This window comes from Ceratotherium simum, chromosome 22, assembly GCF_057802395.1.
Source record: "Ceratotherium simum simum isolate JZ-2026a chromosome 22, ASM5780239v1, whole genome shotgun sequence".
NCBI classification, from domain to species: domain Eukaryota; kingdom Metazoa; phylum Chordata; class Mammalia; order Perissodactyla; family Rhinocerotidae; genus Ceratotherium; species Ceratotherium simum.
Genome location: NC_141921.1, coordinates 6,933,271 through 6,948,394, shown reverse-complemented (window position 1 = coordinate 6,948,394; position 15,124 = coordinate 6,933,271). Strand labels below are relative to the sequence as shown.

Below are 15,124 nucleotides of genomic sequence, written 5' to 3'. Positions count from 1 at the left end.
AAACCCCTCACAGCCCGAGGGGATCCCCCTACAGAGGGAATGGATCTGTTGCCAGGGTAGTTTTAACAAGCTAGCCCCTCAAGAGAGCAGAGAGGACAGCGAGGCAAGAAACCTCTGAGAGCAGGGAGGCGAAAGTAAGCGCCCCTCACCTGGCCCACCTTACTGGTGCTTCAGCATAGTGGCACTTCAGCTCAGCCCTGTCCCCAGAGGCAGGGGCCCCCAGGCACCCGGGCCCCACCAGCAGGGGCAGCGTGACCACGCCCCACCCCCACAGGCAGCAGCCCCCAGGTGCCTGGGCCCAACCAGCAGTGAGGCGAGCCTGCGCCCCAGCACTAGAGGCAGCAGCAGCTCAGGCCCCACCACGCCACAGCCCCAGCTGCTCCGGTTGGACCAAGCCATGGCCCCGGCTTCCCCGTGCCATGGCCCCGCCTCCTTCAGCTGGACCGTGCCCCACCCCCAGCTCCTTCGGCTTGAAACTCCCCCCCCCCCCGCCTCCTGGCTCCAGTGGCTTTGGCTTGGCCTGTGCTCAGGCTCCACCTGACTTGGCGCCAGCAACTTTGGCCCACTGCACACCAGTTCCAGCTTCTTTGGCCCAGTGGCGCTCCAGCTCCTCCTTCTTCGGCCCAGCACATTCCAGTTCCAGATTCTTTGGCCCAGCGCACACCAGTTCTAGCTTCTTTGGCCCAGCAGCACTCCAGCTCTTCCTTCTTCAGCCCAGCGCACTCCAGTTCCAGCTTCTTCGGCCCAGCGATGCTCCAGCCCTGCTTCTTTGGCCCAGTGGCACTTCAGCTGCAGCTGCTTCAACCCACCCGCACCCGAGCCCTAGCTGCTTCCGCCTAGCTGTGCTCCAGTCTCAGCTGTTCCCACGCTCCAGCTCCAGCTGTTCCCACGCTTCCCTGCCAGCAGCCTCCACTCAGCCATGCCTCAGATCAGCCAGGGGCCGATGAGAGTGCCCGTGGATTGAGGCGGACCAGAATACACAGCCCTTGACCCCCACTCAGCGGCAGCAAGAGGAAACTGCGAGGGTATATTTTCACTATGAGGAAAAGTAAGCCAACACCGACAGGCACCATACAAAAATATATTAAATCTCCAGACCAAAAGGAAAATGACAAGCACCGAGAAGTCAACGTGGAAAGCACAGAAATGTATAACCTTAATGACAGAGAATTCAAAATAGCCATCATAAAAAAGCTTAATGAAATACAAGAAAACACAGACAGACAATTCAATGAAATCAGGAGTTTCTTCACAAAAGAGATTGAAACTATAAAGAAAAACCAATCAGAAGTCTTAGAGATGAAAAACACAATAGAGGAGATAAAGACAAATCTGGAAGCCTTAAGCATCAGAGCTGACAATATGGAGGAAAAAATTAGCAATATTGAGGACAGCAATGCAGAAATGCTCCAGAAGATGAGGAGGCAAGAGAACTAAGACTAAAATGAAATGAAGAAATTCTCCGAGAAATATCTGACTCAATTAGGAAATCTAACGTGAGGATTATAGGTATTCCAGAGGGAGAAGAGAAGGAAAAAGGAGCAGAGAACTTGTTCAAAGAAATAATATCTGAGAACTTCCCAAACCTGGGGAAGGAGCTGGAAATACCAGTGAATGAAATCAATAGATCTCCTAAATATATCAACACGAAAAGACTCTCTCCAAGGCATATAGTAGTAAAGCTGGCAAAAGTCAACTACAAAGAAAAAATGTTAAGGGCAGCTAGACCAAAAAAAAAAAAAAAACATACAAAGGATCTCCTATCAGGCTCTCAGACGATTTCTCAACAGAAACTATACAGGCTAGGAGAGAGTAGAACGATATAGTCAAAATTCTGAAGGACAAAAACTTTCAGCCAAGAATACTCTATCCAACAAAAGTATCCTTCAGATATGATGGAGAAATAATAACTATCCCAGATAAACAAAAGCTAAAGGAGTTCATTGCCACAAGACCCCCCCTACAAGAAGTGCTCAAGACGGCCCTCATCCCTGAGGAAAAAAAGGGAAAGGGGATTCAGTGTTTTGAACAAGGAGGAAAATAGGTCAGAAAACCCAGAAAAATTGCAGTTCTCTATCAAAATAGATTAGCAAAGAGTTATAAAACCAAAGATCAAGGGAAGGTAAGCACCAAGAGTAAATATAACCTCATCATGTTAAACACGAACTCACAACACAAGGAGGAATAAGGTGTGACAACAATAATTTAGAAGGGGAAGAAGAAAGGGATCGAATCGACTTAGCCTAAGGGAATAAGAGGCCATTAAAAAATGGACTATCACGTCCATGAGATTTTTTTTTTTTTCGTGAGGAAGATCAGCCCTGAGCTAACATCCATGCCAATCCTCCTCTTTTTGCTAAGACTGGCCCTGAGCTAACATCTGTGCCCATCTTCCTCCACTTTATGTGGGACTCCGCCACAGCATGGCCTGACAAGCAGTGGGTTGGTGCACGCCCGGGATCCGAACCTGGGCCGCCAACAGCAGAGCATGCGCACTTAACCGCTATGCCACTGGGCCCGCCATGAGATTTTTTATACAAACCTCATGGTAACCACTAAGCAAATAATCAGAACAGAATCACACATGATAAAGAAAGAGAAAACTAAGAGAACTCCCATACAGAGCTAGCAAACTAAACTGGTAGTCCAAAACACACGGGATGAGAAACAAAAGAAATGCAAAAGAACCAGAAAAAGAACAATAAAATAACAACAGCAAGCCCCCATATATCAATAATTACCCTAAATGTAAATGGACTGAACTCTCCAATCAAAAGACACAGCGTGGTGGGATGGATTAAAAAACAAGACCCAGCAATATGCTGCCTCCAGGAAACACATCTCAGCTCTAAAGACAAACACAGGCTCAGAGTGAAAGGATGGAAGACAATACTCCAAGCTAATGGCAAACAAAAGAAAGCAGGTGTTGCCATACTTACATCAGAAAAAGTTGACTTCAAGATAAAACAGGTAGGGGCCGGCTCAGTGGCACAAGCGGTTAAGTGCGCACACTCCACTGCGGCGGCCCAGGGTTCGCCAGTTTGGATCCCAGGCGCGCACTGACGCACCGCTTATCAAGCCATGCTGTGGCGGCGTCCCATATAAAGTGGAGGAAGATGGGCATGGATGTTAGCCCAGGGCCAGTCTTCCTCAGCAAAAAGACGAGGATTGGCAGATGTTAGCTCAGGGCCAATCTTCCTCACGAAAAAAAAAAAAGATAAAACATGTAATGAGAGACAAAGAGGGGCAATATATAATGATAAAAGGGACACTCCACCAAGAAGACATATCACTTTTGAATATATATGCATCCAATACAGGAGCACCAAGGTACATAAAGGAACTATTAAAAAACCTAAAATGAGATATTAACAACAACACAATAATAGTAGGGGATCCTAACACCCCACTCTCATCAATGGAAAGATCATCCAGACAGAAAATAAATAAGGAAATAATGGATCTAAATGAAAAATTAGATGAGATGGACTTAATGGACATATACAGAGCACTCCATCCAAACACAGCAGATTACACATTCTTCTCAAGCGCGCATGGAACGTTCTCAAGAATAGACCATGCTTTGGGAAACAAGGCTTGCTTATATAAATTTAAGAAGATTGAAATCATAACAAGCATTTTTTCAGACCATAATGCCATGAAGTTAGAAATCAACTACAGGGAAAAACTGGGAAAGTGACAAAGCTGTGGACACTCAACAACATGCTACTAAACAATCAATGGATCATTGATGAAATTAAAGGAGAAATCAAAGCATATCTGGAGACAAATGAGAATGAAAATACACCGTACCAACTCATGTGGGATGCAGCAAAAGTGGCCCTAAGAGGGAAACTCATAGCAATACAGGTCCACCTTAACAAACAAGAAAAAGCCCAAATAAACAACCTCAAACTACGCTTAACAGAATTAGAAAAAGAAGAACAAACAAAGCCTAAAGTCAGCAGAAGGAGGGAAATAATAAAAATCAGAGCATAAATAAATGAAATTGAAATTAAAAAAACAGTAGAAAGGATCAATGAAACAAAGAGCTGGCTCTTTGAGAAGGTAAACAAAATTAACAAACCCTTAGCCAGACTCACCAAGAAAACAAGAGAGAAGGCTCAAATAAATAACATTAGAAATGAAAAAGGAGAAATTACAACAGATACCACAGAAATACAAACGATTATAAGAGAATACTATGAAAAACTATATGCCAACAAATTGGACAATCTACAAGAAATGGATAAATTCCTAGACTCATACAACCTCCCAAAACTGAATCAAGAAGAGATAGAGAAACTGAATAGTCCAATCACAAGTAAGGAGATTGAAACAGTAATCAAAAACCTCCCAAAAAATAAAAGTCCAGGACCAGATGGCTTCTCTGGAGGATTTTACCAAACATCCAAAGAAGACTTAATACCTATCCTTCTCAAACTATTCCAAAAGATAGAGGAAGATGGAACACTTTCCAACACGTTCTACGAGGCCAACATCATCCTGATACCAAAGCCAGGCAAAGACAATACTAAGAAGGAAAACTACAGACCAATATCCCTGATGAACATAGATGCAAAAATCGTCAACAAAATATTGGCAAACTGAATACAGCAATACATGAAAAAGATCATACACCATGATCAAGTGGGATTTATACCAGGGACGCAGGGATGGTTCAACATCTGCAAGTCAATCACTGTGATACACCACATTAACAAAACGAGGAATAAAAACCATATGATCATCTCAATAGATGCAGAGAAGGCTTTTGACAAGATCCAACATCCATTTATGATAAAAACTCTCAACAAAATGGGTATAGAAGGAAAGTACCTTAACATAATAAAGGCCATATACGACAAACCCACAGCCAACATCATACTCAATGGGGAAAATCTGAAAGCCATCCCTCTGAAAACAGAGACAAGACAAGGGTGCCCACTCTCGCCACTCTTATTCAACACAGTACTGCAGGTACTGGCCAGAGCAATTAGGCAAGAAAAAGGAATAAAAGGAATCCAAATAGGCAACGAAGAAGTGAAACTCTCGCTGTTTGCAGATGACATGATCTTATACATAGAAAACCCTAAAGAATCCATTGGAAAACTATTAGAAGTAATCAACAGCTACAGCCAAGTGGCAGGGTACAAAATCAACTTACAGAAATCAGTTGCATTTCTATATACCAACGATGAATTAACAGAAAGAGAACTCAAGAAGACAATCCCATTTACAATTGCAACAAAAAGAATAAAATATCTAGGAGTAAATTTAACCAAGAAAGTGAAAGACCTATACAATGAAGATTATAAGACATTATTGAGTGAAATCAATGATGACATAAAGAAATGGAAAAATATTCCATGCACTTGGATTGGAAGAATAAACATAGTTAAAATGTCCCTACTACCCAAAGCAATCAACAGATTCAATGCAATCCCAATCAGAATCCCAAGGACACTCTTCACAGAAATAGAACAAAGAATACTAACATTCATATGGGGCAACAAAAGACCCTGAGTAGCTAAAGCAATCCTGAAAAAGGAGAGCAAAGCTGGAGGCATCACAATCTCTGACTTCAAAACATATGACAAAGCGATAGTAATTAAAACAGCATGGTACTGGTACAAAAACAGACACACAGATCAATGGAATAGAATTGAAAGTCCAGAAATAAAACCTCATATCTATGGGCAGCTAATCTTTGACAAAGGAGCTAAGGACATACAGTGGGGAAAGGAAAGTCTCTTCAACAAATCGTGCTGGGAAAACTGGACAGCCACATGCAAAAGAATGAAAGTAGACCACTTTGTTTCACCATACAAAAAAATTAACTCAAAATGTATCAAAGACCTGAAGGTCAGACCTGAAACTAGAAAACTCCTGGAGGAAGATATAGGTAGTACACTACTCATCATCAGCCACAAAGGGGTCTTTTTGAATTCCATGTCTACTCAGACAAGAGAAACCAAAAAAAAATAAACAAGTGGGACTTCATCAGATTAAAGAGCTTCTACAAGGCAGATGAAACCAGGATCAAAATGAATAGGGAACCCAGCAGCTTGGAAAAAATATTTGCAAACCATATATCTGACAAGGGAGTAATCTCCATAATATATAAAGAACTCACACAACTGAATAACAAAAAAACAAACAACAAAATCAAAAAATGGGCAGAGGAAATGAACAGACATTTCTCCAAAGAAGATATACAGATGGCCAATAGGCACATAAAAAGATGTTGAACATCACTAATCATCAGGAAAATGCAAGTCAAAACCACACTAAGATATCATCTTACATCCATTAGAATGGCTATAATCGCCAAGACAAAAAGCAACAAATACTGGAGAGGCTGTGGAGAAATGGGAACCCTAATCCACTGCTGGTGGGAATGCAAACTGCTGCAGCCTCTATGGAAAACAGTATGGAGATTCCTCAAAAAATTAAAAATAGAAATACCTTGTGATCCAGCTATCCCACTACTTGGTATCTACTCAGTGAACCTGAAATCAACAATCCAAAGAGGCTTATGCACCCCTATGTTCATTGCAGCACTATTCACTATAGAGAAGACATGGAAGCAACCCAAGTGTCCCTTGACTGATGATTGGATAACGAAGATGTGGTATATATATACCATGGAATACTACTCAGTCATAAAATAAGACAAAATTCATCCCATTTGCAACAACATGGATGGATCTGGAGGATATTATGTTAAGTGAAATAAGCCAGAAAGAGAAAGAAAAACAGTGCATGATTTCACTCATATGTGGAAGATAAACCAACACACAGACAGATAGAACTGTTTGGTGATTACCAGAGGCTATGGGGGTGGGGAGTGGGCACAAGGGGTGGAGGGATACACTTATATGGTGACTGATAAACAATAATGTACAACAAAAATTTCACAATAAAAAAAAATTTTAAATTGAGTATAAAATTTTGAGATGGGATGGACAGACCTGGTACTATGTTTTTTTTTACACAAAGTAATGTATATACTTTGAAAGATGGCAGCCTCCTGCTTCTACATATCCCTAGTCCAGTATCCTAGACATATTCACTTAAAAAAATTAATAGACTATTTTTTAGAGCAGAAAAATTGAGGAGAAAGTGCAGAGTTCCCTTATGCCTCTCCTCCCCAGTTGACCCCATTAACATCTTGCATTGGTGTGGTACATCTGTTAAAATTGAAGAAGCAGGGGGACTTGTCCAGTGGTGCTGTGGTTAGGTTTGCATGTTCCACTTTGGCGGCCTGGGGTTCGCTGGTTCAGATCTTGTGCGCGGACCTACTCATCGTTCATCAACCCATGCTGAGGCGGTGTCCCACACAGAACAGCTACAACTCTGCCACTATGACACACAACTATGTACTGGGGCTTTGGGGAGAAAAAAAAGAGAGAGAGAGAGGAAGATTGGCAACAGATGTTAGCACAAGGCCAATCTTCCTCAAACAAAAAAAAATTGAAGTATCAGTATTGACACATTGTTATTAACTAAAGTCCTGTAAAAGAAATATATACTGTAATTTACATTAGAGTTCACTCTCTGTGTTGTACAATTCTATGAGTTTTTATAAATGTATATTATGTATCCTATTACAGTATCATATATAATAGTTATACTGCCCTAAAAATCCCTTGTGTACCACCTGTGCATCCCTCCCTTCCTCTCCCTGAACCACTGGGAACCACTGATCTTTTTAGTGTCCCTGTAGTTTTGCCTTTTCTAGAATGTCTTATAGTTGGGATTATACGGTATGTAGCCTTTTCAGACTGCCTTCTTTCACTTAGCAACATGCATTAAGTTTGCTCGTGTCTTTTTGTGACTTGATAGCTCATTTCTTTTTATTGCTGAATAATATTCTATTGTATGAGTGTACCACGGTTTGTTTATTCATTCACCTATTGAAAGACATCTTGATTGCTTCTAGTTTTTGACCATTATAGATAAATTAAAGGTGTTATAAACATTCGTGTGCAGGTTTTTGTGTGGATGTAAGTTTTCAACTCATTTGTATAAATACCTAGGAGCATGATTGCTGGATTGTATGGTAAACATGTTTTTCTTTGTAAGAAACTGCCAATTTGTCTTCCAAAGTGACCATGCTATTTTGCATTCCCATCAGCATTGAATGAGAGTTTTTGTTGCTCTATATCCTCTCTAGCATTTGGTGTTGTCAGTTTTGGATTTTAGCTATTCTAATAGATATGTAGTATTTTCTCATTTTTGTTTTAATTTGCAATTCCGTAATGACATGATGTTGAACATCTGTTCATATGCCTATTTACCATCTGTATATCTTCTTTGGTGAGGTATCCATTCATATACCCATCTTTTAATCTTTTAATTTCTTATTGCTGAGCTTTAAGAGTTCTTTTTACATTTTAGATACATGTTCTTTATCAGATATGTGTTTTGCAAATATTTTCTCCCAGTCTATGATCCTTTCATTCTCTTAGACATATCCATTTTTAATTATTTTAGAAATATCTCTGAGTATTTAACTACACATTTCTAGATAATACATTTCAATAGAATTACTTAGCTGTTTCTTGATTATCAATTTTAGAAATGATTTATTGACATTTCAATTATGATTTTATTTATGTGTTTTCTTGTTTATTATTTGTCTCTCCAGTTCAAGTCTAAAGCTCCATAAGGATAAGGATCTTTTCTGCCTTCATTGTGCTGTATCCTCAGCCCTAGCACATAGTGGGTACCCACTAGATATTTGTTGGATGAGCGAAGGAATGAATTAATACTGCACATATTTTTATGCAATACCTTGAATCTTTAGAGGATGGTATCAAGTTCAGAATATAGTGGATATAAACTTTGGAAAATATTTTAAATTAGCCATATATGTTTTTCCTACTTAAGGACAGATTCAAACCAAAACAAGTTTATTTTCCTAATTTCCTATTTACTTACCTATTGATGAGAACCAATAGATATTGAGTAAGAGATGGATGCTTTAAATAGAATATTGCACGGTAATTCACAGTTTCCCTCATACTCTGCCTGAAAACCTATGTCTTGTCATTGACATTATGCTTTGAACTATTCTGGCATGGGAAAAACAGGATCTATGTTTGAATTAAACATGGGCTCTAATGAAACTAGGGAAATGTTTTCCATTCACACCTTAAAAAGCCTGTGTTGGCTAGAAGTCAGCCTCACCTATGTTGTAGCGCTTATCACACAGTATTGTCTTTGTCCTTCTCCCCCATTGGACTGTAAGGATCTTGAGATTGGTTCTGATTTGTCTTTGTATCTCCAGCATCTAGGACAATACCTGTCACCTACAAAGTATTCAATAAATGTTTTTTAATGAATGAATGAGTCCTAGGTCATCAATTTATTCAACAAACACTGAGTGCTTCTTATTTGTCTGTCACTGTGCTGGGTGCTGAGTTTACACTAATGATATTGTAATTGCTACCCTCATGTAAATGTTAGTGGGAATAACCAAAAGCAAACAAACATATAATTACAAATTGTGGTAAGGGCTATGAAGGAAATAAATAAGGAGGGATAACATAAAAAATAGGGAAGGGGAGGAAGGTCTTGAAAGTCCTCTGAGAAGTGACATTTTAGATGACTCATGAAAGTTGAGGAGTCAGCCGTTCAAAGAACAGAGAGAAGAATGGTTCAGGAGGAGTTAACAGCAGGGACAAAGCCTCTGAGGCGGGAAAGCACCTATTCAAAAAACTGAAAGGAAATTCAGTGTGGTTCAAGTTTAGTAAGAGAAGAGTCACATAAAAAGAGCTTGGAGAGGAAGTCAGGGAATAGATCATGTAGGGCTTTCAGGTCATGTAGGGAGTACAGTGGGAAGACATGGGAATGGATGAGCTCACCTAGGGAAGAGTATACAGAGGAAAGAGAAGGGGCCCAGGGCTGTGCCACTGAGGTCAAGTGGAGAAGGACCCTTTATAAGTGACTGAGAAGGAGTAGCTAGAGAGGTAGTCAGAAAACCAAGAAAATGTGGTGTCTTGGAAGTCAAAAGAAGAATGTAGTTTGTCAAAGGAGGGGGTTTATCACCTATGTAAAATTCTGATGAGAGGTCAATAAGATGTGAACAGGAAAGGGACCACTGGACTTGGCTGCATCAGGGTCATAGTAAAAGCAAACTTGAGAGAGCTGTGGATGCAGAAGCCAGAATGGGTTGAAAATGGGGAATGGGTTGAAAATGGAATAAGAAGTGAGGAGGTGGAGATGGCTTTTTCAAGAAGTTTTGCCATGAGGGAGAACAGAAAACATTGGAGCAATTTTTAGATGAAGATGGTGGTTATGGATGAATCTTTTTTAGGATGGGAGATACTTACTATTCTATTAATATAATGCCATGAATGATCTTCTAGACAAGTTGTTTTAGTAGAAAAGGGGGATTGATCAAAGGAGGAGAAAAATCCTTGAAAATGCACAAGAGTTGGGATCTATGCATATGTGGACGGTTTGGTCTTCAACAGGGGGAAGGAAGAGAAAGGTGGGAACAGACAGAAGTAGGTTTATGGATTTAGTGGTGAGAGCATGAAGAAATTTACATCTGCTTGGCTCATACTTCATAGAAAATATAAATATTGAGAAAGGTGAAATAGAGATAGGTGATGAAGGTTTGAGAAGAGAGGGGCTCGTTACCTTGGAGTGGGAAAGTAAAGCATAGTAGAGAACTGAAATTTTGTTAGCTCTGTGAGATTTGATATTAAACCTTTAGTCAGTTTATACTAGTCCAGTCCTGACTTCATGGGACAGGGTCAGTATTTTTATTTGGAGACATTGTGAGCTTGTTACATTATCTTTGCAATGCAAGTCATTTGGATTAGAGAAGCAAGAAAAGTTCTAAAGGGCCAATCTATGCTGCCATCTCTCCATCCATTTCATTTATTGATTCATTCAGTCAGCATTTACTTATTGCTTAGTGTTCTTTTTTTTAACTTTTTATTATTATTTTTTTTTGTGAGGAAGGTCAGCCCTGAGCTAACATCCATGCCAATCCTCCTCTTTTTTCTGAGGAAGACTGGCCCTGAGCTAACATCTGTGCCCATCTTCCTCCACTTTATGTGGGACGCCGCCACAGCATGGCCTGACAAGTGGTGTGTCCTTGCGCGCCCAGGATCCAAACCCAGGCCGCCAGCAGCGGAGCGCGTGCACTTAACCGCTACGCCACGGGGCTGGCCCCTTCGTGTTCTGTTTTGTTTTTTTTTTTTTAATTTTATTTATTTTATTTTTTCCCCCAAAGCCCCAGTAGACAGTTGTATGTCATAGCTGTACATCCTTCTAGTTGCTGCACGTCGGACACGGCCTCAGCATGGCTGGAGAAACGGTGCGTTGGTGCGCGCCCGTCATCCGAACCGGGCCGCTAGCAGCAGAGCGCGTGCACTTAACTGCTAAGCTATGGGGCTGGCCCTAGTGTTCTGTTTTTAATCAAAGAGATTCAATAAAAGTAGAATGGTCACCTTACTGAAACATACTGCTCTTATTTCTATGGATGACAAACTTAAATATGTGAAATAAGTAACAAAACAATTACAAAGCTGCAAGTGCCCTGCAGTGGGATGATGCTGATGGTGGTAGTGGTGGTAAGGAGACTATTTGTTGAATGTTTACTGTGTGCCACTTTTCTAAATGCTACTTATCTTATTTAAAATACATAACACCCTATGAGGTAGCTAAGTATTATAATCCACATTTTACAAGTGATGAAATAGGCTTAGAAAGATTAAGTAACTTGTTCAAAATCACACTGCCAATAAGTGGAGTTAGCATTGAAACTCAGGCACTTTGACTTCTAGAGCCCACATTCCAAAACTGTGCAGTGGTTTCAGGGAAAAAACAGAATAAGGGAGTGATGAAATTGAGGTACTAGTAAGAGCCACTTCTCTAGCCACACCTGGACTATGACCACAGAGTTCCTGGGCAGCCAGCTAAGAGGGAAACAAAAGGGAGCTGACTTTTGTTTAGTAGGTACTCTGTAATTTGTTTATTATCTAATTTGATCTTCCTAGTAAACCTATGCGAAAGGTCATAGTCCCCTTGTTTTACAGTTGAAGAAATTGAGATGGTGGAACTAGGAACCAACTAAGGTTTTCTTGGCCATATAACTCATGCTCCTTTCCTGTAAACATAGTTGAGAGGATAAAAATAATAGGTTTTATGATAATTTTTATGTTATTTTCTTAGCATTTCTGAGAGGAATGTCTGCATTTATGGATCTTTTCAAAGCAAATTTTATACTTATTTCAAAAAGAAAGGTGAAAAATGTCTGGTGTTTATTTTATTGTATTAGAGGGCAATTTCTTATTTGAAATGAAGTTATATGTTAAATTAGTTGCAATATATTTTTGAATAACTTGAGTTACAGTCAGTTTTGTTTAACATTTGAGAATTTTGGTAGTGAATACAGAATAACCTTCATAAGACCATGAATTAGAAGCACATTAAGATAATCTTTTGGCTTATAACTTCAGAGATCAATTTTCTCAAGGTTTGTTTTGTCCTCTGCTGATAATACATGGCCACTGGTTGTGCTCCTTGGGAAGCAGAGAGGTAGTATTTCTCACACTGAAAGTTGGTTGAAATGTAGTGTTAAGAGCATTGTAAAGAGCAAAAGAGATCAATGTTTCTCAGCAAACGTAGGTTCAGAATAACCTCTCAGCCATTTACTAGTTTCTTCATGATCTTGGGCAAGACATTTTCATTATCTGTAAAATGGAGGTGATAATACTTAACTTTCACGATTATATATAATAAAAATCTGTTGAAGGAATGAATTCCAAGTATTAGAAGTAATGAGTTACCTAGCACTGTATGTAGTGGATTGTCATTAAATGGTAATTTATTAAATATTTCAAATATATCTTTATGGAAAATTAGCTGTAGTTTCTTTATAAAATTGTTTTTGTTGTTGAATTGTAGAGTTCTTTATATATTCTGGGTATCAATCCTCTATCAGATATCTGATTTGCAAATATTTTCTCCCATTCCACGAGTTGCCTTTTCACTTTGTTGATAGTGCCCTTTGATGTACCAAAGTTTTACATTTTAATGAAGTTTGACTTATCTGTTTGTTCTTATGTTGCCTGTGCTTTTTGTTTCATATCCAAGAAATCATTCATTGCCAAACCAAGTGTCACGAAAATTTTTCCCTATACAGGCACACCTCGTTTTATTGTGCCCCGCAGATAATTGTGTTTTTTTACAAGACCTTCCACCAGCAAAAAGATTATGACTTGCTGAAAGCTCAATGATGGTTAGCATTTTTTAGCAATAAAATATTTTTTAATTAATGTGTGTACATTGTGTTTTTGGACATAATGCCATCACACACTTAATAGACTACAGTACAGTGTAAACATAACTTTTATATGCACTGGGAAACTAAAAATTTGTGTGATTCACTTTATTGTGATATTTGCATTGTTGTGGTTGTCTGGAACTGAACCCACGATACCTCTGAGGTATGCCTATATTTTCTTCTAAGAGTTTTATAATTTTAGCACTTACATTTAGGTCTTTAATCGACTTGGAATTAATTTTTGTATATAGTGTAAGATAAGAGTCCAATTTCATTCTTTTGAATGTGATATCTAGTTTTCTCAGCACCATTTGTTGAAAAGACTGTCCTTTCCCTGTCGAATTGTCTTGGCCCCCATGTCAAAAATCATTTGACTTGGGCCGGCCCCCTGGCTTAGCAGTTAAGTGCGCGTGCTCCGCTACTGGCGGCCCGGGTTCGGATCCTGGGCGCGCACCGATGCACCGCTTCTCCGGCCATGCTGAGGCCGCGTCCCACATGCAGCAACTAGAAGGATGTGCAGCTATGACATGCAGCTATCTACTAGGGCTTTGGGGAAAGAAAAAAAAAAGGAGGAGGATTGGCAATAGATGTTAGCTCAGAGCCAGTCTTCCTCAGCAAAAAGAGGAGGATTAGCACGGATGTTAGCTCAGAGCTGATCTTCCTCACACACACACAAAAAAATAGTTTGACTCTATGTCTGAGAGTTTACTTCTGAGCTCTCTGTTTTATTCTGTTGTCCTTTATGTCTGTTTTCATGCTAATATCACACTGTTTTGATTACTGTAGCTTTATAGTAAATTTTGAAACCATGAAGTGTGAATCTTCCAACTTTGTTCTTGTTTGTCAAGATTATTTTGGCTATTTGGGATCTCATGAGGTTCCATATGAATTTAAGGATGGATTTTTCTCTTTCTGCAAAAAATGTCATTGGGGTTTTGATAGGGATTTTGTTGAATCTGTAGATCACTTTGGGTAGTATTGACATCTTAACAATATTAAGTCTTCCAATCTATGAACATGGAATTCTTTCTATTTATTTATGTCATCTTTCATTTTTTGTAGCAATCTTTTGTTTTCATTGTACAAGTTTGTCACCTCCTTGGTTAAGTTAATTCCTAAGTATTTTATTCTTTTTGGTGCTATCATAAATGGAATTGTTTTCTTAATTTCATTTTTGGCTGTTCATTATTAGTGTCTACAAATACAACTGATTTTTGTTTGTTGACTTTGTATCTTGCAACTTTACTGAATTTGTTTATTAGTTCTTAGTTTCTTACAGTTTTTTTGTGTGCAATCTTTAGGGTTTTGTACATATAGGATCATGCCATCTGTGAACAGAGATAATTTTACTTCTTCATTTCCAATTTCAATGCCCTTTATTTGTTTTCCTTGCCTAATTTCTCTGGCTAAACTTCAAATACTAAGTTTGAATACAAATGGCAAAAGTGCACATCCTGGGCCTGACCCGTGGCTTAGCGGTTGAGTGCATGCTCTCTGCTACTGGCGGCCCGGGTTCGGATCCCGGGCGCGCACCGACGCACCGCTTCTCTGGCCATGCTGAGGCGGTGTCCCACATACAGCAACTAGAAGGATGTGCAACTATGACATACAACTATCTACTGGGGCTTTGGGGAAAAAAAGGAGGAGAATTGACAATAGATGTTAGCTTAGAGCTGGTCTTCCTCAGCAAAAAGAGGAGGATTAGTATGGATGTTACCTCAGGGCTGATCTTCCTCACACAAAAAATAAATCAATAAAATAAAAAAAGTGCACATCCTTATCTTGTTCCTGTCTTACAGGAAAAGCTTTTAGTCT

General features: G+C 39.5%; 1 protein-coding gene across 2 annotated transcripts in view; it reads left to right on the top strand.

The window, feature by feature from the left end:
* ZFYVE9 (zinc finger FYVE-type containing 9) overlaps positions 1-15,124 on the top strand; it is a 195,671-nt gene that overhangs the window by 91,772 nt on the left and 88,775 nt on the right. The window lies entirely within an intron of this gene.